The sequence below is a fragment of the Macaca nemestrina genome, chromosome 8 (genome assembly GCF_043159975.1).
Source record: "Macaca nemestrina isolate mMacNem1 chromosome 8, mMacNem.hap1, whole genome shotgun sequence".
NCBI lineage: Eukaryota > Metazoa > Chordata > Mammalia > Primates > Cercopithecidae > Macaca > Macaca nemestrina.
Window position 1 is genome coordinate 41,310,433 of NC_092132.1, and position 24,872 is coordinate 41,335,304.

At 35.4% G+C, this 24,872-nt stretch overlaps 1 protein-coding gene and 1 long non-coding RNA gene across 50 annotated transcripts in view; one reads left to right on the forward strand and one right to left on the reverse strand.

Annotated features, from left to right (window-relative positions):
• Nucleotides 1-7,441, forward strand: part of LOC139355618 (uncharacterized) — a 43,035-nt gene extending 35,594 nt beyond the window's left edge. The window contains exon 6 of the long non-coding RNA XR_011606379.1: nt 7,314-7,441. This is a non-coding gene — a long non-coding RNA (uncharacterized lncRNA). The remainder of the gene's footprint in view (nt 1-7,313) is intronic.
• LOC105476014 (regulating synaptic membrane exocytosis 2) overlaps nt 1-24,872 on the reverse strand; it is a 763,868-nt gene that overhangs the window by 141,346 nt on the left and 597,650 nt on the right. The gene's annotated exons all lie outside the window — the stretch shown is intronic.

The following is a 24,872-nucleotide window of genomic DNA, read 5'->3' on the forward strand; positions in this document are numbered from 1 at the left end:
ATGGCTTTTATTTTGAGTGAGACTGCAGCAATATGATAGGTAAGAATAGTAAATTGGCCCTTATGGAGTGTTAGCCTGGTAGTACTTGATTCATAGACCCCGTTGGGTAGAAGTTGACAATACACTACTAACGAAGAAAGGTTTTATTTGTACTGTAATTTTATTTCAGAGAGAATACTCAGAAACCAAATTGTAAAGTAAACAAAAGTAAATAATATGCCATATTTTTTAACTTAAAAATAACATTTTTAACATTCAGAAAATCTTACTTTTAAGAATAAGAATACAGTGACATTTTTAAGATTATTTGAAAATGTTTACTCTTCAATCTTATGGGCAAAGTGTATTTTGCTAAGCATTTTTCTTTAACTGCCATATATATAAACCCAGATTTATAGCATACCAAAAGCCTAAAGTACAATAAATTATGGTTCTTTTGTTTGTTTATTTGTTTGTTTGAGATGGAGTCTTGCTTGGTTGCCAGGCTGGAGTGCAATGGAGCGATCTCGGCTCACTGCCAAGCTCCGCCGCCTGGTTTCAAGCGATTCTCCTGCCTCAGCCTCCTGAGTAGCTGGGATTACAGGTGCATGCCGCCACGCCCAGCTAATTTTTGATTTTTTTTTTTTTTTTTTTTTTTTAGTAGAGACAGGGTTTCACCACGTTGGCTAGAATGGTCTTGATCTCTTGACCTCATGATCCGCCCGCCTCGGCCTCTCAAAGTGCTGGGATTACAGGCCTGAGCCACCGCGCTTGGCCTAAAATCTGATTCTATACAGTAATAAAAGGAATATGTATTATGTACACCAACCGTAAGCTGACCATTTGTGTCCCTCAAAAATTCTTGTTGATACCATAAATCCTTAATGTGACAGTATCTGGAGATGAGCCCTTTGGGAGATAATTAGATCATAAGGGTGGTACCCTCAAGATAGGATTACTGCTCCTATCAGAAGGGACAAGAAAGACCTTGCTTTCTCTCTCTCTCTCTCTGATTTCTGCCACGTGAAGACACAACGAAAAGACAGCCATCTGCAAACTAGGAAGAGTGCTTTCACCAGAATCCCCCAATACTGGCACAAGCTTCCCAGAACCGTGAAAAATAAATTTCTCTTTTTTAAACCACCCAGTCAATGTGTTATAGCAGCCTGAGGTGACTAAAACACCATGAAAACTTAAACATAAGAATTTTGGTCGGGCCCGGTGGCTCATGGCTATAATCCTAGCACTTTGGGAGGCCAAGGCAGGCAGATCACCTTGAGACCAGCCTGGCCAACATGGTGAAACCCCATCTCCGCTAAAAATACAAAAATTAGCCAGGTATGCTGGCACATGCCTGTAATCCTGGGAGGTTAAATTGCTTGGACTTGTAATCCTGGGAGGCAGGAGAATTGCTTGAACCTGGGAGATGGAGGCTGCAGTGAGCTGAGATTGCGCTACTACATTCCAGCCTGGGCGACAGAGCAAGACACTGTCTCAAAAAAAACAAAATAACAAAAAACAAACAAAACCCCAAGAATTCTGGTAATTATCAACTGGAAGTTGGGAGAATCTTTGGTATTGAGCTTTTGCCTAAGAAATTCTTATATACTTCTTATAAGTTCTTCCTTTATGTAATAAGAATATCTCACACTATATAAAATATTCTAAAATTTTCATATTTTATCTATTATAATAAACAGGCAAAATAGGCTTAAAAAAGGAAACTCCTGTATCATGATGAGGAACTCTGTTACTTATTGGAAGTATTTTTACTCCCTTCTCATAATTTGTTTGCAATGCTGAAATATTCAGTTGTCAATGCCAATAGAAGTTCATATTCTGTCCAGAACTGTTGTTCAATTCCATTTAAGTTCTTGATATGATTCTAAACAATCTCTGTAATCATAACGTAAATCTGACTAATAAGAAATCAATTCAATGCTTAAGAATTCCCTTAAGTTATTCATTTAAATACTTAAATATATACAGATATTAGGCAGCCCAAGGACAACTAAATTTTTAATAAGGCTATGTAGATATCATGTCAGAACTAAGCACTCGAAGAAATAAGACCACATTTCCTAAATATATACATTAAGATATTAGGGTTTCTTTGATAAAATAAAGCAGAAGACAGTACTCCATATAAACAAATAGAAAATATAAAGATTATTTTGCCCACAATTACATTCCCTGGAAAATTTTAAAGATAAATTTTTGGCTAGGTGTGCTGGGTCATGCCTGTAATCCCAGCACTTTGGGAGGCCCAGGTAGGGGGGATTGCTTGAGGCTAGGATTTCAAGACCAGCCTGGAAAACAGAGAGAGATACCATCACTACAAAATATTTAACAGTTAGCCAGGCATGGTGGTGCAAGCACAGGAGATTGAGGCTGCAGTGAGCTATGGTGGTGCTACTGTGCTACAGTCTGGCTGGCAGAGCAAGACCTTGCTTCTATTTAAAAAATAAAAGGAAATTTATTTCAAAGGTATATATTCTTATATAAATTTTAAAGTCCATTATCTTAAAACTATAGTCCTGTGTGAATACATTAGATTATAAGATATCCAAAACTTACAGAAGTACTTGCTAAAATACACACTGTGCTCAGCTATATTATTGACATGATTAAAACTATTAATATATGCAAAGTGATAAATTTTGTTTTGCTTTATTTTGAGATGGGGATTTTGCTGTGTTGCCCACACTGGACTCAAACTCTTGGGTTCCAGTGATCCTCCTGCCTCAGTTTCCTGATTGGCTGGGATTATAGGTGAGAGTCACTGGGCCCACCAAGTGTGATGAATTTTAAACAAAACTGAATTAATCTTATACAAATACATTTATGAGTTGCTCGATCAGAAAAAAGAATGACAAAGCTGTCAACAGATTTCCAGTGAATAGTTACTGATGTTACTCAGTGTATGCAGAATTATTCCAAATTCACGCAATATGTACTTTATTATACTTAGAGTGATATAAGAAAAGCTCTTTATCATTAAAAAACAAATCTGAGAAGTATATTATAATTACCATTTATACTTAAGTTAGACTGATAAAGAAATATGTTTTTTTAAGGACATCTTATCTACCTTTCCAAATTATTCTTATAAGTATAATCATGTCATGCTCTTTTGTTTTCAGACACAACATTTTATCAGGGTTAAAAACAAAATTGAAAGCATCATCTTTCATGGTAAATTTTATAGTATCTCCCAAATTTTAAAACTACTAGCTGAAAGTACAAAACTCAGCCTAACTCACTTCATACAAATGTAAATCCTAAACCAATCAATAATATAATTTTGCATTTTAAAGAGCTGCTTTTATTAAAACCATTTCAGAACAGATTTAACCGTTTTCCATTTTCTAGCAATATCAATAAAGTTTAATTTCTCCTTAATTTAGGTAGTCCTATTACAAAAAATAGAAAACATAATTTCCACATGGGGCAAGATAATTTATTTATACATATTTAACATTTCTATAATTAGCTCTACTTCCAGAGACTTAAAATCCATTACATTTCTTTCCATACCTGTGAAATACTATGGATTAATAGTATTCTCCATAATTTATAGAAGATCCTATTATTTTGCTTATTATCTGAGAAAAATGAGGCAGAGCCAGAGTTTAATTTGCTTTTTTTTTTTTTTTGAGACGGAGTCTTGCTCTGTCAGCAAGGCTGGAGTGCAGTGGTGCGATCTCGGCTCACTGCAGGCTCTGCCTCCTGGGTTCACGCCATTCTCCTGCCTCAGCCTCCCGAGTAGCTGGGACTACAGGCGCCCGCCACCACGCCCGGCTAATTTTTTTGTATTTTTAGTAGAGACGAGGTTTCACCGTGTTAGCCAGGATGGTCTCGATCACCTGACCTCGTGATCCACCCGCCTCGGCCTCCCAAAGTGCTGGGATTACAGGCGTGAGCCACCACGCCCGGCTTAATTCGCTTTTAACACATACACATACACACGAGAGTACAGTGAAATTATAACCACCAAGCCTTCATTAACAGGAATGCTTTAGAAATGCAATCTTCCGGTTAACTTTTATTCACATTACTAAAGACTGTTCTAAAACATACGAGCACTTTTCTGACTTAGAAATAACAAAACGAAGAATATGATTTATTCCCTTTTTGATTGTTTGGAAATTTTTGTCATTGAGGATCATCATTCCAACAATAATTACTACTGTAGCTGCAAACTGGTGGCCCATACATTGGATCTGGCCCACTGATATACTCTCTTTGGCCAAAAGAGTTGTTTACAAAGTTAACATAAGAATTAGTGTTTCTGGTCTCCTGAAGCAGCAGATCTGTCAATACTGCTGCATGTCAATAACTAGCTTAAGGGGAACAGCACTTTCCCCCTTTAATGGGTGCATACATTCTCCAGCTCACCACCATTCCCAACACTATCAAGTTCTCAAGCCTGACTTACTTCAATCACTTATATTACCTGCTTGGCTCCTTTAGGCCTTTAAGTTTGAGTTCCCCAGACCACTATTATATCACTGTAACTGTGGGAGTCCCAAGAAATTAAATGTAATACGGTCTGGAGAAAATTCTGTGAAAGTTGCCTTTAGAAGAAATCTGTTACCTTGATGTAGGCAGTTTCTATGTTCACTTTCCTATTTCTGGTAAAATATGGTTAATATAAAATCTAGTCAGTTTACTTCTAGTTGGCTAATACCAGATTTACTGAGCAACTGTTTCCATATTGCTAAGAATAATTAAAGATTTAGTTTATAATAAATGGTAAAAAAAAAATCCTTCCTTCCTCACTGAAACATTTGAAAGATCATTTTACTGCATGTAATTCTCATTACAAGTATGCAAATACTGGAAACATAAATATTTAGTGATTCAGTAAAGACATCAAGCATGCTATTGTCAAGCTAGCACTGAAGAAACTATACTTGACTTAATGAACGAAATGCCTCACTGAATACACAACTATTTCTGAAATTTAAAAAAGTAAAAGGCTGTTATTCCTATGCAATTTATTTTGTTGAAAGTTTAAGAATTTAATCACCATTATTAACATTTCATTTTAGGGTTTATAATAAATTGAATGCAATTTGAAATACATTTATAATCTTAGCTTCAGATCAGTACTCTTACATTTTGTTACTACAGAATAATTATTAGAAAATATTATGCAGTAATATTCTGAGACAATGCATCTAGTTATTTTCAATTTACAAAGATATATTGACTTGCAGATGTTATACTATTAGAGTTAAATATTTGCAATCCTTCAATGTAAGCTTGAAAAGTTATTAAAGCTTAAAAATTTAAAATGTAGTTATTAAAGCTTATACTTTAATGTGGATGAAAAATTTAAATGATTATAAGAATTCAATAAAAACACTGTAAGCATATTGATATTTTAATCTATCATTTCTGCAGCAACTATGCTAATAATTAAGACATGGATATCTAATCCATCAATATAAAAAAAAAAAGGCAATTGCCAGATTTCTCAAAGTCAGTGTTGAGTTCCTAGAATCTTACTTTGGCTAACAGGAATATTAATGGTTAACATTTATGAACAAATTTCTAATGGGTTTAAATACTACTAATGTTATTTAATACAATGAAAAGATTAATAAAATGCTTTATAGTATAATTTACATATTCCTTAAGGAAAATAATAGTACCTAATCCTTTCAACATCTTTTTATTCTCTTCTTCATCTGTCATCTTCCTTTTTTCTGTGTTTCCATATAGTAACAACAAACTGACAATGTTTTTAAATTGTACTAAAGGCAAAGAAACCTTTCAATACAAGATGAATACATGATATATTGATTTAATACCAAATTGTGTAATAACCACAAATTGAGAAACAACTAGTATATAGCAAATGAAATGCAGATATAAATGGAACATGACAAACTCTTAATGCAGAAAGGAATACTATTTAAAATGCCAAAATAGAATTTCTCTTTGGTGTTGTTTTTATCTTAAAGGTAAATAATAATTTCAAAATAACAGTAAAAGTATTTTAAACACATTTGGAGAACATGAAAATTACTTTTCAGTTCAAACAACACTGACAAAAACTAGGAATTCTAATATCAGAACAATTTATTTGTCAGAGACAAATTCAGGTCTTTATCTAAATTTATTCAATTTAACTATTCAAGCCACATTAAAATAAAATATGTACAAAATAGATTATGAAAATACATTTTCCTTGTGGTTAATTTTTTGTATGCCATTAATCCATTATCTAATCTTATAATGTGGTAGAAAGACTGGAAACTGGATTTAAAAAAATCACTGAATTGTTTACATATCTTCTTGTGGCTCTCAACAAAATTTGATAGTGGGAGTAGTCTCTTCTATTTGAAAAAAAACATAATTTGGGATCAGCAGTGTAGGGCTGGAGCATAAAAGCTCTATGAAAAAATGAAGAATTATACTAATAAAAGTAGAACTATTATATATGTATATATTACATGTATGTATATAATATATATATGTGTGTGTGTGTGTATGTCAGTGGGTTCAAGCATAACTAAGGCCAATTCCAAAATGATAGTCCCTGATGCAATTCTTTCTTCCAATCCTGTTTTCATATTTTAAAAACTGCGAAACATATCATAAATACAGAAATGCGTAAGATACATGCTCAATTAAAAGATAATTTTAAAATTAATATCTTTGCAATCACTCCCAAGTAAAGAGTAGTCTTCTTTAAAGAAGTTATAGGCAGGTAGGATTTGGCCCAACTGGGAAAAATCTTTATAATAATTACAAATGTCCAAGAATATGAACTGCCTCATAAGGTAGAGGGGATCTGAACTGTTCAAGCAGATTGGACATCAACTGTTAGTGATATCATATAGCGTTAGAGCATTCATCACATTTAGATACAAACTGGAATAGAATTCTCATGTCAAGGCCAGAAAATTTATGTTTTTAGAAAGCTCCCTCAGTGTTTTGTTCATGAGCCTGATTTGAGAACCAGTGATATAGGAAAAGTCCTAGTTTAGTTCAGAGTACTAGATAGTTAACTTCTAAAGTCCTTTCCAATGATGGCCTATGGTTTTCTGGATATTATAATCTAATTATGAAAGAGAAGTACTATGTTACAATTTTAAGAATGAATCATTAGCAGAAAAGAATGATCAAAAGGAATATGATGACTATATTTCACCACAGTTAAAGGATTAATGAAAAAGGCACTACATTTTACCTAATACTTTGATATTTAAAATTTGATTTTTAGAATTATCTTTCTCATTTATTGTCTGAGTTCAGTAGTTTTAATGAAAAACTGAAGTTTTAAAAGTGACTGAAATAGGGATTCATTCTTTCTTCAACAGGTATGTGCTGAGCACCTATGCCGTGCTAGGCAGCGTTCCAGGCACTGGGGATACAGCAGTGCTCAGAACAGATGAAGACTTTGCTCCCATGAAGCTAAAATTTCAGTATGCCCTAAATATTGTTCTCTGAAAGAAGCATGCCTGAAACACAAGTTCTTTTTCTTTTGTAGTTATAATCATTTATATAGATTGAACCTAAATTCTAAATTTATTTAGTTAGAGCAGCAACAGAATCTTAAACCAGGAGAATCCCCATCTCAGAATGTAAATAATAAAATCTGGTCTGTCAGTCTCTCAAGTTTGCTGTTAACATCCCATGATACATACATATATCATATATGTATGTATATATCATATATGTATTAGGTATTACATATAAATATATCTATACAGTATATGAATATCATGTTATACATATATACATATATTACATATGCATGAGCTATAAAATCAGTTTTTAGCCAGAAAAGCACCCTACAAATGAGATATTGACATTATTATTTGTTAAAATCATGATTAAAATAAAATGGTGAAGACTCTGTAAGTATAACAGGAAATGAGGTAGCAATATTTTATCTTAACAGAAGTCTCTAAATATCTCCTTATAATAGTCACTCGTTATTACATTGAGTGACCTTCAATATCTTATTTGACAAATATAAGAGAATTTGTTCATTTTGTGTAATATGTAAAATTAATTCTTTTAATGAAGAGGGTATATTCCAATTAATAGCAGAAATAGAAAACTTTAATGATGTGCTGAAATACTAGATATGGGAATAATGGACTCATAATCATTAAATAACAATGTAAAACCAACCTGGAAATGAAAATGACAAAGACAGAAATAAACAGACCTTAGGGCAAGAATAGGATAGAGCAATTCAGAAAGAGGGAAACTGGGAGACAGTCTTCTAAGCATGTGCTAGATTAGAGCATGGTATATACACATGTATAGACACACATATGCATGCATGCATGTACACATGTATATATGACATAAAGGGAGCTCTAGAGCTGTAATCTCCTTTATTACAGCTAATGGTTCCAAGTCAATGTATTGTTGGAAGCACAGAAAAAGACAGACAGATAGACAATGGGAGGTTGGGCATGGTGGCTCATGCCTGTAATACCAGCACTTTGGGAGGCTGAGGCGGGCGAATCACGAGGTCAAGAGATGGAGACCATCCTGGCCAACACGGTGAAACCCCGTCTCTTAGTAAATACAAAATTTAGCCGGGCATGGTTGCAGGCACTTGCAGTCCCAGCTGCTGGGGAGGCTGAGGCAGGAGAATCACTTGAACCTGTGAGACAGGTTGCAGTGAGCCGAGATCACGCCACTGCACTCCAGCCTGGGCGACAGAGTGAAACTCCGTCTCAAAAACAAACAAACAAACAAACAAACAAACAAACAAAAGAAAATGGGCCACTTGTCAATTCAATCTCTTTATACTGTGGCTTAATTGCTTTGCTTGAAGTGATTCCCCAAACAATAGACAGACTGAATTTTTAACATATATATGGGAAGTCAGCAAAAATGATCAATTCTCATAATATTTGTTGAACTATATAAACTATTTTTATATTCCCTCTATTAGTGTCATTGCTTGAGAGAGAAATCTCATCTTGTATTCCTTGGATATTTTTCCTCTTTGCTGGATTTGTTAATCCTTACTTGATTTTACAATTCATTTCCTAGTTCCATCTGTCAGCTTCTTTAGAGATAATATCAATCCCTACAGTAAGTTTTTTCAGTTACAAAGATCTTTTCTAGACAACCCCATATTTTGTACCATAATTTTATGCTTAAACTCAGCAAGAATAAAAATATTTATTTTACTGAAAGAATAGAAGCTAAAGTTTGAAATGAAAAACTAAAGCATGTCAATGAGTTTTAAGCACATTCCCTGAATAACTGAAAATATTACACTAAAATAGTTCCACCATAAACAAAGTTTGGAAAATGCTGGTTTAAATACAACTTTATTATAGCGCTTCTCAGAGTGTTCAGGTATGCTATGAATCTTGATGAGAAGGACTGTATGTGTAGTAGTTCCCAAATTTATTTGATAGTGGAATAACTTGTTTAAAGCATCAGTGCATGGGATTAACTTTCTGAAAATACACTTGAAAAGCACTGATTTAAAAGATTCAATTTTATATTTCTAAGTATTCATACCTCATATTCTTACCTTGTTGACTGATTTTAGCTAGAGGCCCTCTCAGATTCACATAGCTGGAATATTTTAAAAAGACTAAACAAGAAAACCCATGAGACTCATGTGCAAAATAATATGTAATGTTTTAATTACTGTATTTCTTATAATTTAAAAACCTTATGCTTGGTTTGGATCAAGGATAAGAAAAACTGTTTAAGCTTCTCAAATATGTTCTTAAGCTATTAATTCAGAAAAAGACTTTTTAATGGTTAGAGGCAGCTAGAAATTAGATTTTCTTTTGAGAATGTTTTTCTGCCTTATATAGGGCTGAGTTTCACTTATCTTTTCTCGTACAGTTTATGTCTTCAAAAGGTATTCTGTAGTGAAGTGGAAGGAACCCTGAACTTTGGTTACAAACGTATGATTTGTATCACTACTTTGACACTTATGTAATACTGGGCAATTTAGATAACCTCTTACTTATAACATCAGTTTTCCATCAATCTGAGCTTCAAAGAGAGCTTTAAGTGAAATTCTTAAGAGGATTATAAAATGCTTTATCAATGGGAAGTATTATTTTCAAATCAATCTAATTACTTTTTATCCTTTTTTTTTTTTGAGACAGAGTCTCGCTCTGTCGCCCAGGCTGGAGTGCAATGGCGCGATCTCGGCTCACTGCAGGCTCCGCCTCCCGGGTTCACGCCATTCTCCTGTGTCAGCCTCCTGAGTAGCTGGGACTACAGGCGCCCGCCACCACGCCCGGCTAATTTTTTGTATTTTTAGTAGAGACGGGGTTTCACCATGTCAGCCAGGATGGTCTCCATCTCCTGACCTCATGATCCACCCGCCTCGGCCTCACAAAGTGCTGGGATTACAGGCATGAGCCACCACGCCCGGCCACTTTTTATACTTTTTATTCTATATTGTAATCATTTGTTCACTTATCCATCTCCCTTCTAGACTTTATGCTCTTTGAGGAAAGGGATAGGTTTTGTTAACAACTATTTTCCCTATTTTGGCACAGGGTCTAGAATACAGATGTTAAAAATTATTTGCTGAATAAAATGAAGGCAATTTAAGAAATGAAATAATTTTAATTCCATAACCACTAAAGGTCAACCATATTAAACTATGAAACAAACCTTATAAACATTGTCCACAATCTCTACCCTATTACTTTGTGAAATTATAATGAAATCTTTTGGTAATTCAGAAAATATTTTCTCTTGTATGAAATGCAAAATGGATCTATCCTATTCTGAATTGTCATCTGGCAAAGTGTGAGGAAAGTTTCTATGGAATATGCAGTTCTAAAAAGCTAAAATATGTGAGAATTTTATAAATTTAGTTTTCCTCTTTCTGATTCCTTTTTTTTTTTTTAAACCCATCTCTACTATTTATGAAATGCTTGTCATGTGCCAGAAAGTGTTAAGTGCCTCAAGGGCATTATTGCATTGAGTTCTCATGACAACCCTCTAAGAAAATTACTATTATTATCCCCAGCATATGAAGAGAGTGGCTTTTATTTTCCCAAGTTTATATTGTTAGAAACTGGCAGAGCAAGGACTCAATCGAGTTCTGTCTGAATACAGAGTTAACTTTTAATCATTATGCTATATTACCTCTCATGCATGTTTTTGGGGGACTTAAAGCATTACTTCTTTTTTTTTTTGAGATGGAGTCTCACTCTGCCGCCCAGGCTGGAGGGCAGTGGCGCAATCTCGGCTCACTGCAAGCTCCACCTCCTAGGTTCACGCCATTCTCCTGCCTCAGCCTCCCAAGTGGCTGGGTCTACAGGTGCCCGCCACCACACCTGGCTAATTTTTTATATTTTTAGTAGAGACAGGGTTTCACCATGTTAGCTAGGACGGTCTCGATCTCCTACCTCGTGATCCGCATGCCTCGGCCTCCCAAAGTGCTGGGATTACAGGCAGTATTATTTCTTATAATACTAAAAATTCACATGATGAAAAATGATGAAGACTCATTGTATGCTTACTATGAGTCAGTGTAACATGGCATCAAGTTCTCATTCACAGCTTAGCAATGCAAGCCAGTCTAATCCTCAATGTGCCAGATCAGAACTCTCAGTCTCTATATATGACAGGTGTACCATACAAGGTAGCAATTCACACTGTGATATACAGAAATAGTAAAAGAAAGTTGAGTAAATAATAGACTATCTAGAAATACACAGTTGTCTTCAGACAACTATGTATCTATTCAAAATATTTTCACAGAAAGCCCCAGAAGACTAATTCTACAAATTTTCTTATTTTTGCGTCTCCAAATGATAATTACATTATATCTAAAAATCCTGTATGAAATCTAACAAGAGTGGGAGAAAACCATAAGAAAAGATAACAAAAGGCTTGGTATGGTGGGTTATGCCTGTAATCCAAGCACTCTGGGAGGCCAAGGTGGGAGGATCATTTGAGGACAGGAGTTTGAGACCAGCCTGGGCACACAGCAAAATCCAATTTCAACAGAAATGAAAATTAAAAAAAAATAGCCAGGCATGGTGGTGCATGCCTGTAGTCCTAGCTACTTGGGAGGCTGAGGCAGGAAGATCACTTGAGCCAAGGAGTTGGAGGCTGCAGTGAGCTATGATCATGCCACTGTACTACAGCCTGGGTAATAAAACAAGACCCTTGTCTCTTAAATAAAAAAAAGAAAAAATAACAAAAAACACCATTAGAATTTAAACATTAAGCAAACTCATACCAATCTTTGAATATGCCCCAAAAGTGTAAAGAGTGTAAAGAGTGTAAATAGTGTAAAGAGAGTTCTGTTGAAAGATGAAAAGATGAGGGGAATGACTATTCATCATATATCAGTAAATCAACCAACCAACCAACCAACCAAATTGTTCCTAAATGGAATACATATGAGCCATGAAATATATCACTATGAAGTAATTTCCACTGATTCCTGAAATAGAAGTTCATTTCCATTGTGGGGGGCAGGGGAAAGACCACCTGGACTATTTATTTATTTATTATTTATTGAGACAGGATCTCTCTCTGTTGCCCAGACTGGAATGCAATGGTTTGATCATGGCTGACTGCAGGCTTGAACTCCTGAGCTCAAGCTATCCTCTTGCCTCAGCCTCGGCATGTGTGATCACAGGGTAATTTTTTAAAAGTTTTTGTAGAGATGGAGTCTTGCTCTGTTGCCCAGGGTGGTCTTGAACTGCTGGGCTCAAGCAGTCCTCTTGCCTTGGCCTCCCAAAGTGCTAGGATTACATGTGTGAGCCACCAATACCAGCCTGTCCTGGACTTTTTAAAAACTTTTGTCAAAGAAGACTGTGACGAGCATATTGGGTATTGCATTATGTCAGAAGTACTACGTTGGAAGCTCTATTCTTTTGGAGCTCTTCACACTTGTAAACTTTCTCTGTTTTACTGCAATCTAATTTATTCATATACAAACTTTTATTGAGTCCCTACTATGTATGAAATATCGTAGATACTGGGAGGCAGAAAAATAAAGATAAAAATGAGAGATATACTATACTCAACTAATCAACCATGATAGATTAATTATATACTTAAATAACTGTATCATAGGAAGAAAATGGGTATCACAAGAGAAACTATTATTTTAAAAGAATATTATATATAATCTGTGAAGTAAGAGAAGAGAAGGTGCATCATGGAAGAATTCACATGTCAGTTGAATGGTGAAGGATGAGTAGGTACTTTACTCATAAAGAAACCAGAAGCCACATTTCAGGTAGAAGAGACAACGTGAACATACGCACAAGGAACAAAGGCAAGATCCTGGAATGAGAGGGGTCAAGAAGAAGTGCAAAGGGTTGAAGTCAAGATATGGCTAAAAAATAAAGACTGGAATTGTTTCTTCCTTAAAATCCTAAAGTCTCAGGCCAGGTGTTCTTGGATTTTTTTTTTTCACTTTTGTATCCTGAAGATTAGATTCCATTTTTTCTGTATGGAGAATCAGAATTTGAAAATAAAGTCATACTATAGTACCACACTATACTGATGTCATGGCATCTAACAATAATACTCATGCATGAAAGTTTTTTGTATTTCAAACTTTTTCTTTTACTATATCTATAAAATTCGAACTTCTGTATGTTAAATTTGTTTATCATGAGGGATAAACATGATTATGAGGGAGTCACTGGTCAGAATACTGCATTTAGTTTGAATAACAGCTATAGATTAGTTGTACTTATTTGCTTTTTTTTTTTTTTTTTTTTGAGACAGAGTCTTGCTCTGTCACCTAGGCTGGAGTGCAGTGGCACGATCTCGGCTCACTGCAAGCTCTGCCTCCTGGGTTCATGCCATTCTCCTGCCTCAGCCTCCTGATTAGCTGGGACTACAGGCGCTCACCACCATGCCCGGCTAATCTTTTTGTATTTTTAGTAGAGACAGGGTTTCACCATGTTAGCCAGGATGGTCTCAATCTCTGACCTTGTGATCCGCCCGCCTCGGCCTCCCAAAGTGCTGGGATTACAGGTGTAAGCCACCGCGCCTGGCCCTTATTTGCTTTTAAAAATAAATATTGAATGTAATGGAAGCTACTGCAGTATTTTTTTCTACTGTAATTATTTCATACAGTATAATTCATTCCAATTTCATGATTTCTCTACTTTCATACTAAATTCATTTTACTCCTTAATGTATAATCAGTGGGAAAAATGTTAGAAATTAAATGTGAAAAGAGCAAAGAAATGCATTTCATCCCTATAGCAGACAAGTTAATAGAAATAATATTTACCTGTAGATTAATAGTAATGCCATAAAACAAAAGTTGAATATATTAATGAATGATAATGGACATTTTTAATGTATATAACTCTAAATTGTTATTTTTTCTATAAGGAAATTAATCAGTAAAAAATAATCTGTGCAGGCATCTCTGAATAAGGAGAGAATAACCAGTTATCACAGAAATACAAATAAATAGAAGATAGAAGTTACTAACTATATTACAAAGTAAAACTGTACAAGTCTCTTAAAACTTATGTAAGATATGAGAATGAATTTTAGGCTGGGGGGCTCATGCCTATAATCCCAGCACTCTGGGAGCCTTCAGTGAGAGGATTGTCTGTGGTCAGGAGTTCAAGACAAGTCTGGGTAGGTAACATAGTGAGACACTGTACTAAAATGTTATGTTTTCTTTTCTTCTTTTCTCTTTTCTCTTTTCTTTTTCTTTCTTTCTTTTTTTTTTTTTTTGAGACAGAGTCTTGCTCTGTCACCCAGGCTGGAGTGCAGTGGTGCAATCTCGGCTCACTGCAACCTCTGCTCCCTGTTCAAGCGATTCTCCTGCCTCAGCCTCCCAAGTGACTGGGACTACTGGTGCGTGCCACCATACCCGGCTAATTATTTTTTTTTTGTATTTTTAGTGGAGATGGGGTTTCACCGTGTTAGCCAGGATGGTCTCGATCTCCTGACCTCATGATCTGCCCACCTTGGCCTCCCAAAGTGCTGGGATTACAGGCATGAGCCACCGTGTCTGGCCTTCTAAAACTTTTTTAAAAAATTAGCCAGGCATGGTGGCATGTACCTGTATAGTACCAGTTACTTGGGAGACTGAGGTAGGAGGATTGCTTGAGCCTAGAAGGTCAAGGTTGAAGTGAGCTATGATAGCACCACTACACTTTAGTCTGGATGACAAAATGAGACTCTGTATTAAAACTTTTTTTTTAATTGACACTGATGTCCAATTTCATATCAATGAAGAGAGATATGGCATCGAATTAGAAATACAATCAGTTACTAGAAATGATCACCCTGAAAGTGTGGCGACACCAATAGCAAGGGGAACCCTTTCCACTATGCACAATGCAATATCAACTTTTATCTTATCTTTTTTTTTTTTTTTTTTTTTTTGAGACGGAGTCTCGCTGTGTCGCCCAGGCTGGAGTGCAGTGGCCGGATCTCAGCTCACTGCAAGCTCTGCCTCCCGGGTTTTTACGCCATTCTCCTGCCTCAGCCTCCCGAGTAGCCGGGACTACAGGCGCCCGCCACCTCGCCCGGCTAGTTTTTTGCATTTTTTAGTAGAGACGGGGTTTCACCGTGTTAGCCAACTTTTATCTTATCTTAATTAAAACCTGGTTCTTCCTTGAACACGCTGTTTCCCCTGAGGTTCTTTCTAGTAACAAATACTTATCCTTCTTCCTAGGTTGTAATATTTCTGGCTAGTTGCTACTTTTTCTTGAATACTTACCTTCCACTTTTATTTAAAAGTTTAAATTTCTTCGTAGTTTATGACAACTGGCTATGCTAACTTATACCTCTGCCCCTCCCGAAGCCCCACCACTTTTATTCCCTTTCTGGTATCTAATGGTCATTGCTTCATTTACTGAAGTCCTTGAGAGCTGGCTTAGACTTTTCTTCAATTCTCAATTTTACCACAATCCTAAAGGACTTAAATAGCCGTTACAAAAACCTAACCAACTACCCAATAATCCCAAACCTACATAAATTGTTATCTTCATATTTATCTTCTCTTCCATTAACACTTTATTCACTCCAATGCTGTGTCATATAATTTTTCAACTAATAGAATAGCATCTACATAAAATCTTACATTTCAAAGACATGTTCTCTCTCTCTCTCTCTCTTTTTATTTTTTTCTTGAGACAGGGTCTCACTCTGTCAACCAGGTTGGAGTGCAGTGGTGCAAGCTCAGCTCACTGCAGCCTTCACCTCACTGGTTCAAGGGATCCTCCCATCTCAGCCTCCCAAGTAGCTAAGTCCACAGGTGTACAACACTATGCCTGCCTAATTTTTGTATTTTTTGAAGAGGCTGGTCTCAAATTCCTGGAGTCAAGCTATCTAACTGCCTTGACCTTCCAAGGTGCTGGGATTACAGACATGAGCCATTACACAAGCCTCAAAGACATATTATAACTAAAATCTCTTACCTCCCTGAACCCTATTTTTACTATATCATATAATTTTCCAATTCTTGGATTTCATCTATTTTATCCTACTTCATCAGTTCCCACATGAACTTGTCTTCCTTCTTATTTAGCACTGACATTTATACAACCACTCTCAGTTTCCTTCTACTGCTTTTTTTTCAACAACCCCATCCATCAAAACTCCACTCATCAATAAATGCTATAGTGTGACTTAACTGTTTCTACACTTTACCTGTCTCAATGCTGCTGAGAAAGATCACACTGCTCTCTCATGCTGGTGTCTCTTGAAACTGTTTGTCTCCAACTTGCAGAACTATTCAACAACCCTTTAATTTGTCCATGGTCAGCTACTTCTCATATTTTCTTCAGTAGTTATTCCAAATCTTCAAACCCCCAACTCAATGTTTAAACTCTTATATTCCTACCTTGTATGTGATTGAGAAAATTGAGGCCATCAGGCAGTATTAACCAACCTCCCAACTCCTTATCTAATAACATCTATTTTCATATTTGTTTTTCCTTTTTCAAGCCAGTTTATCCAGCTATGTTTCTGATCCAATTTCCTCCATCTTCAGGTTCTTACTCTAGTAGATGTGCCTTCTCAGTCCTCTATCTACAGACAGATCTTTTCTTCAGACCATGTATGTTACCTGTTCTCAAATTTCTCACTTGCAGGGTCCCATATAGTGACTATGAAGTCATGAGTACACTCAAGTTTACCAATAGGAAAATAATATGATGGCGTATCAACATTTAACCTAGTAATTTTCCTAAATTTTTGAGAATAATATATGTAATTATTAACTGAGAATCTTCAGTATGTAGACAGTTCACAATTTTAATGCCAATGATTATATTTATGTCCAAAGAATAAATTTTGGACAGTAACGGAAAGGAAAAAAAAATCACCTTTTCTTGAGCATAAGGTCTGTGTTTTATTCATCTTCAGCACTCTGGAAATTTAAAAATATATGCACTAATGAAAAAGAATAGAAAAAAGATAAATGAATATTTTAGGGAAGGGAGGCTGGAAGGAGTATCAGAATAAAAGAAAAGATGCTTAACAAACTAAACCCTAAACAAAATATTGTTTGCATATTATCACCACTAAAATCATATTTATAGAAGAAGCAACATAGACTATAGATTCTCCTTCCCCCACTTTTTTTGGAGACTTTATTTTTGGCATTTAAAAAAGATATAATTCATAGGTGATAAAATATGCCCTTTTAAAGTATATGATTCAGTAGCTTTTAGAACATTCACAAAGTTGTGTGACTATCACCACTATCTATTTTGACAACATTTCATCAGCCCAAAAATGAACTCTGTATCTATTAGTAGTCATTCTCCAGTCTTCTTTCCCCTTAACCCCTGGCAACAAGTAATCTACTTTTTTTTTCTAAGGATTTTCCTATTCTGGACATTTCATATAAATGGAATAATACAATATATGGCCTTTTGTGCCTTCCTTCTTTTACTTAGTGTAAGTTTTGCAAACTTCATCCATGTTGTAGTATGAATCAGTGGTTCAATCCCTTCTACAGCTGAATAATATTCCATTGTATGGATACACCACATTGCTTATTTATTTACCAAAGCAGAGATCTTTTTCTCTGATGTTTTCACAAATTAACTACTTCAGAGAACTGACTACTCATATTTTATGCTATTATCCTAATGAGCTTGTGATATGGTTTGGCTGTGTCACCACCCAAACCTCATCTTGAATCACAGCTCCCATAATCTCCATATGTCATTAGAGGGATTGGGTGGGAGGTAACTGAATTATGGGGATGGGTTTTTCCCATGCTGCTCTTGCGATAGTGAATAAATCTCTTGAGATCTGATGGTTTTATAAAGGGCATTTCCCTTGCACATGGTCTCTTACCTGCTGCTGTGTAAAATGTGCCTTGCTCCTCCTTCCCCTTCCTCCATGATTGTGAGGCCTCCCTAGGCATGTGGAACTATGAGTCATTTAAACCTCTTTTTCTTTATAAATTATCCAGTCTCAGGTATTTCTTCATAGCAGTATGAAAATGGACTAATACAGCTTAGATTTGTGTTATTTTTTAAGATAAGAATTTCCTATTAAACTAATCTCCATGAGAGATAATATCTCAAATTATGAAGGAGAAATGGGATTATGAAGAAATAAACATATTTCAGAGGCAATTAAGCATTAGAATTAACAAGATTTGGTGAGTGGAGGGAAAGAATTGTGCCCAGTGGAGAAGAACTAATCAAGAGTGATGCTCAGGCTTCTGGTTTGAGCAGGTGCAAAGATACCAGGCCTTGCACTGAGACTAAGTGTATAGAAGAAGGAATAAGTTATTTATTTTGGCTGCTGGTTTGGTGAGAGGTATGATGAATTTAATTTTACATGCTGAGCTTAGCATGTCCCTTGGACGTCCACACAGGAAGATGTCGAGAACCCAAGTGGACAGATCTGGCAGATACTTAGGAAGGAGAACTGGGTTGAAAGTATAGATTTGGAAGTTATCAATACATACATGCTACTTGAAGCCATGAAGCAGAATGCACCATCAAGATAATAGGTATAGATAGTGAAGAAAAGAGGGCCCAGGATGGGATCCTGGAAAATGTCAACATGGAGGACATACAGAAAGCTCACAAAGAAGATAGAGGTGGCCAGAGTATACGGAGAACTAAGAGACAATCATAAAAGCCAAGAGGGCAAACAAAATGTTTCAAGAAGAGACTGGCAATGAGATCAAATCCTAAATACAGTTTGCCTGATAAAATATAAAAACAGCTAACTAAATTTAGCAGCATACATAATTTCAGTTATATAACAAAAACTTACATAACTTGTAATTGTAATAAAATAGAATTAGAAAAACAAACCCTCAAAAAGGAGGCAAACAAGAGAGTAGATTTTAGGTACCCCTAACACACAAAATAAAAGAAAGAAAGAAAGGTAACTATATGAGACAATGGGTATGTTAAGTTGCTTGACTACAGTAAATGCTATGTGTATGTATAGATGTGTGTGTGTGTTTGTGTATGTGTGTGTATATATATATATATATATATCTCAAAATAAGCATATCAAAACATCACGTTTTACACCTTAAATGTGTACAACAAAAAATAGACAATGGTGAAAAATTTCAATTATTATATCTAATATGGTAGTATTAACATAGTCCAAGAAGGCCGGGCACAGTGGCTCACACCTGTAATCCCAGCACTTTGGGAGGCTGAGGCGGGTGGATCAGTTGAGGTCAGGAGTTTGAGACCAGCCCCTGGGCAACATGGCAAAACTCTGTCTCTACTAAAAATATAAAAATTAGTTGGGCATGGTGGAACATGCCTGTAATCCCAGCTACTTGGGAGGCTGAGGCAGGAGAACTGTTTGAACCTGGATGATGGAAGTTGCAGTGAGCTGAGATTATGCCACTGCACTCTAGCCTGGGCAGCAGAGTGAGACCCTGTCTCTCTCTCTCTCTCTCTCTCTCTCTCTCTCTCTCTCTCTCTCTATATATATATATATATATATATATATATATATATATATATATATATATATAAAGAAATTGAATGGGATTAGTATGTTTTTGGCATTTCACTTGCCGACAGACTAGATAAAAAAGAAAATACAATGGGCTACATTGTTTTCCTATCAGTAAGACAGCTGTATCAGTTCTTTAAGAGAGATAATAATAAAATCTTAAAGTTTTACCTAGATTATTCTAAAATGGATGGTAGCATAAGAGACAATATCCTCAAAAATGCTTGGATAGCTACTGTAAAAGTAATTCTATATGTCTATTGCTGTTTCTTTAAGAACTTTCCATGAGTCTCTTCTACTTAACATAGTAGAGGAGGTTCTAGCCATAAGTTAACCAACATAGTAGAGGAGATTCATTAGGCAAGAAACAGAAATAAAAGGGATTCAGATTGAAAAAGAGAAGGTAAAACTATCTTTAAATGCAGGTGATATGATCTCCTATATAGAAAATTCTAAGGAATTAACAAAACAACTATTACAGCTAATAAATGAGTACAGCAAGGATACAAGATCAACATACACAAATTAATTGTATTTCTATACAATAGCAATGAACAATGAAAAATGAAAGTAACGAAACAATTCAATTTACAATAGCATCTAAATAAAATACTTGGAATAAATTTAACAAAAGAAGTAAAATATGTATATACTGAAAACTACAAAACATCATTGCAAGAAAGTAAAGAAGCTGGGTATGGTGGCTTACACCCATAATCCCAGCCCTTTGGGAGGCTGAGGAGGGAGGATTGCTTGAGCCCAGGGGTTCGAAACCAGCCCAGACAACATGGCCAAACCCCGTCTCTACAGAATTTTTTAAAAAAATTAGCTGGGTGTGGTGGCGCGCCCCTGTAGTTACAACTATTCAGGAGGCTGATGTGGGAGGATAACCTGAGCCTGGGGAGATAGAGGGTGCGGTGAGCCATGATTGCACCACTGTACTCCAGCATGGGCGACACAGTGAGATGCTGTCTCAAAATAAGAGAAAAAAATGAGAAAGTAAAGAAAAAATAAATGCTTTCTGCAGATCATATGGGGCAGAAAAATAAAGAAAAAATAAATGGAACAACATTTTGTGCTCATGGATTAGAAGACTTAATATTCTTAAAATGGCAACAATCCTAAAATTGACCTAACGGAACACAATCTCTATCAAAATCCCAGAAATTTTCCCCCTGAATTGACAAGTTGAACTGAAATTTCATTAGGAAATACAAGCAACCAAAAAGAGAGGAGGAATAGCACCTACACTCTACTGGCATCATAATCACCTGTGGTGTTTTAAAAATGCAGAACCATAACTTTAGCAGTGATGTTCAAGTACTTTTAAAAAGTTCCCAGTTGAGTATTAAGCACAATCATAAAACAGAGTAGAAGTTATTAGGGCTTATAAGATTTTCATTGGTGATAAACAGAAGATAGCCTTAGTGATAAAGAAGAAAACAACAACAAAAAAGAAAGTACAAGCCACACCTAATACTTGGTGGAGAAGCATAGCCCATCATACCCTCTGGGATGAGTTGGCACTGAAACACACTTCCAGAAAGTTAAAAAAAAACAAAAACAAAAACAACAACTAAGCTTGATGGAATATTGGAATGGAATATTAAATACTGTCTGGAAACATCTACCAAATAGTAGAAACTTATGTTCAGCTGTTTGTTGTACCAGTGGTCAAAGAACCAATTACCTCTTGAATTTATGATAATAAAGGCAAATCATCAGTATAAAAGGCAATGCTCACTTTCCTGTTTGCTGCTTACTATCATCTAAGCTATGGAAAGGTGCGTGAATCATTGAAAAATCCATTCTTCTGTTTAACAAGCTAAAAAGCCTAGACAGACAAAATGGATAGGTGTACACGGCAGTCAGGATGACAATCTTCATATTTTAGAGTCCTAATCACAACTATTTTCAAGAGACCTCTGCTTCCCCTTTAAAATTCTATAATATAGGCATAAATAGGCTGTATATATAAAGTTGTATCACATGGTTATGTAATCTGTTTTCACACTAACTCTGATCTAGAATATGTTAGCAGCAATGATTTTGAATAAATGTTTCATTAACAATTGTTCTGCTTGCCCTTCTAAAGATTATGAGATCTTTTGCTAGATAATTGAAATGGCTTAAGTCTCTTACAATTGGGTATTCATGAAAATTTGAACTGATGACAAATTTTTCCTTAAAAAATTATCTAGCTTAAAAAGAGCAATTCTCTTAAAAAAGAGTAATGATAATTCCATAGCATTTATAGATATGCCTGAGAACCATAAGAATATAGAGAAATAATTTCTTGATTTTTAGTTTGAACACAAAGTTACCAACATTGTTGATTTTGACAATACTATGCTTTTCAGTATTTTTTTTTCCTATCTTCCATTGCAAATTACTTAAGATTGCCTCTCTCTGAATATTTCATCAAATATTCTTATGAATTTGTTAAGGCCATCCTGATGACACTTCGGATATGGAACTATCCTCAAACATCCATCCACACATGGCTAAGAAACTGCATCACTCTCAGGCTTAGAAATTTTAACATGTTTAATTTCATTAAACTTTTTAAATTTTTCTTTTTGATGTATGTGTAAATATAGCTAAGTATAAATATATTACTCATTACTCAACAGGAAAAATATTATATTCAAACACTTAACAAACTGTTTTTGAACTTACTCTTTGCTATTCATTTCTCCTTTTACATTCAGTAGACTTACTATAATGTGACTTACTATAAAATGAACATAATCATGCAGTAAGATCTGTATCATACAATTAGATTTAATTAATGAAAATAGTAATTACAATGGATTCTGTTTAGTTACTGTGTTAATTGTAAGTACTAGCATTGCTATAAATATTAAACTTTGAGGTAAGTTTTTTTCTTCATATTAGGTTGGTGCAAAAGTAATTGTGGCTTCTGCCATTAAAATTAATGGCATTAAAAGTAATGGCCATTAAACGTAATGGCAAAAGCTGCAATTACTTTTGGACCACCCTTAATACAATTTAGATTTCAAATAAAATATAAAAAATGTCAATCATATATAGGTTGAGCATTCCCTAATTTGAAAATCTGAAATCCTAACTGCTCCAAAATCCAAAACTTTCTGAGTGCCACAATGCACAGTAACCTTTAAATGAAAACATGACATTGTAGGGAGAGACTGAAAGCCTGCCTTTTTTTTTTTTTTTTTTTTTTTTTTTTTTTTTTTTTTTTGCTATTGCTTAACAGCTGATATAGGTGTTCTGGTGATGCTACTATGCTGCTTAGCTCCCTGAACACAATACCCTTTCACTGCATTAATAGTTTGTCATATTTTTTTACTGTTAAGTATTTATGTGTTAAGTGCAAAAAAGTGACTATTGGTTGGGACCACAGAAATTCAGAGTCAGAAATGGCGATGATGCCAAACAACCACAGACTGTCCACACGAGTGACTGAGACAGATGTCTTTGCTTGCTTCTGATCGTTCAATGCAGACAAACTTTGTTTCATGCACAAAAGTATTAAAAACACTGGATAAAATTACCTTCAGGCTATGTGTATAAGGTGTTTATAAAACATAAATGAATTTAGTGTTTACACGTGGGTCCTATCCTCAATATCTCTCGTTATATATATGCAAAAATTTCAAAATCTGAAAAAAATCCAAACTCGGAAACACGTCTCGTCCCAAGCATTTCAGATATGGACTATTCAACCTGTATTATAGAATAAAATTATTTACAATAATGTTGTATAAGAACATAAGCTGTTATTAATATTTAAACAATCTATGATTGTGTTTATCAACTACCAAAACAAAATGATGCTTGGCATACTTAGACATATTTTCCCTCACAATAAAGACTGAGATTTATTCTAAGAAGTAAAAGCAAATTCAAAAGCCTATGTTGAAATGATTAATGAGTGCTACCAACATTTTCTTTTTCTTTTTCTCTTTTGGGGATGGAGTCTCGCTCTGTCACCAGGCTGGACTGCAGTGGCATGATCTCGGCTCACTGCAACCTCCACCTCCTGGGTTCAAGCGATTCTCCCGCCTCAGCCTCCCGAGTAGCTGGGAATATGGGCACACACCACCATGCCCAGCTAATTTTTGTATTTTTAGTAGAGACGGGGTTTCACCATGTTGGCCAGGATGGCCTTGATCTCCTGGCCTCGTGATCCTCCCACCTCAGTCTCCCAAAGTGCTGGGATTACAGGCGTGAGCCACTGCACCTGGCCCCAATATTTCCTTATAAACAACTGCCATTGATACTTCTTGCCATGTTCCAGGATATATGTTCCCTACAGAGATCAACCTGGTCTCCTCTAGTTTACAGTTCCAGAAGTATTACACAGTTACTTAAGCTAAGTGTAGTGCTTTGATGAACTGCATTTCTAGAATATACCATCTTTCCCTTTTCCTTGGAAAATAATGTGCTCTTTCTTTGAAGAAATAATGAAGCAAGTACTATTTAAAAACCAGAAACTTAAGGTTATAGTCGTCTCTGAATCTCTGCCCAGCAAGCCAGGTATGGCAGTGTGGGATCTGGGCTCCGGGCAAATACCAATGGACTCATGTGTTCTCATCTATACAGTATGTAGAAAACACATTAGAGACTCATTCTTTTCTTTGCTCTTGGAAGAAAGGAAACTCTATGTATCTTTCCAAGGACACCTTGGAAAGCTTTTCTCTGTGAATTAGTGATGAAATAATCCTATGCCCAACAAATCAGAAAAATGGTCATCTTTATTAGTAAACCAATGTAATTATCAAAAGTTAGATGAATACCAAAGACAGATTTGAAATTACTAATTTAGACTCAAATAATAAAATATGCCTTAAGATTCATTTGTATGTTTAATGCCTGTTATAGAGAAACTGTCATAGAGCACAAATACAGTTAAATATATCTAAGATAACAAGTGAAGGGACACTGGCTAAATCACTGAATTGTATACTCAATGGGTAGAGATC